The sequence below is a fragment of the Saccopteryx bilineata genome, chromosome 5, assembly GCF_036850765.1.
Source record: "Saccopteryx bilineata isolate mSacBil1 chromosome 5, mSacBil1_pri_phased_curated, whole genome shotgun sequence".
Classification (NCBI taxonomy): domain Eukaryota; kingdom Metazoa; phylum Chordata; class Mammalia; order Chiroptera; family Emballonuridae; genus Saccopteryx; species Saccopteryx bilineata.
In genome coordinates, this window is record NC_089494.1 from 97326271 (window position 1) to 97327333 (window position 1063).

Here is a 1063-nt window from a genome sequence, read left to right on the forward strand (position 1 = left end):
ACTAAACAAGAAAGATAAAAAAAATCTAATAGAAGAAAAATAAAACCTCCCAGAAAACATATTTCATAATAGCCCCAAACTAGAAACAATCTAAATGTTCACCATCTTGTGAATAAATGCACACAATATTGTGTATTCATACAAAAAATTCCATTTAGCAATAAAAGAAATAAACCATTGATAGATGTTTCAACATGAATAAAATTGAATATCATTAAGTAATAGGATCCAGATTTCATTAACATAAAATTTTCAGCAGTAAAAAAATCTGTGGGTGCCCTCCCAGGAATGGTGTCTCCAGGCACTCAGATGGTTTAGTGTTTGACGTACTGAGGGAGCCTTTCCTACAATAATACCACTTCTACCAAGACTAGGCTGTCCCGAACCCCTGGTATTAGAATTGTGTACCTGCATACCGGGAAGGTTGGGAAACCTGCATGTGGTGTGTACCCAGGCCAGCTTCGCAGAGTTTATGTGGTGAGGACTAAAGTTCTAGTGAAGTTGTCTAAAATGAACAAAGCAGCGCCTGTGGTGGATCCGTGTGTGCTAAACTTGTTCATGGCAGGATCAAGAGTGCTTTCCTTAGTGAGGAGCAGAAAATTCTTCTGAAAGTGTTGAAGACACAAGCACACAGTGAGAAAACCAAATAATTATTTAAAAAATGAAGCTTTTTTGAATAATAAAAACAATTAAAAGGCCAATAAAATCTGTGGGAGACAAAACACAGATCAGGTTTTGCATGGGCTGGGATTGTGAGAGAGAACTGACTGAAGCTGTGATGGGACATTTTAGGATAATGGAAATTTTTTTAAAACTAGTTGCTTTACTGAGTTTTTTCAGAGTTCTATAAATTTACACAGCAATTTTATGACATGTAATTTATTCCTCGAGGAATCTTCAGAAAAGTTATAAGTACAATCAGTTAGGACAATATGTGGTCTTGACTCAAAAAAGATGAACAAATTTGCAAACATTTTTGATTCAGTAATTGGTGGAGTACAATAAAGTTAGTTGGTGGAATTATCTTCTAGTTAAACTCAATAATAGATGGCTCTCTGACATG

General features: G+C 35.4%; 1 pseudogene; it reads left to right on the forward strand.

Moving 5' to 3' along the window:
• Nucleotides 1–309: 309 nt before the first annotated feature.
• Nucleotides 310–650, forward strand: LOC136338511 (large ribosomal subunit protein eL34-like; annotated as a pseudogene).
• Nucleotides 651–1063: the final 413 nt, after the last annotated feature.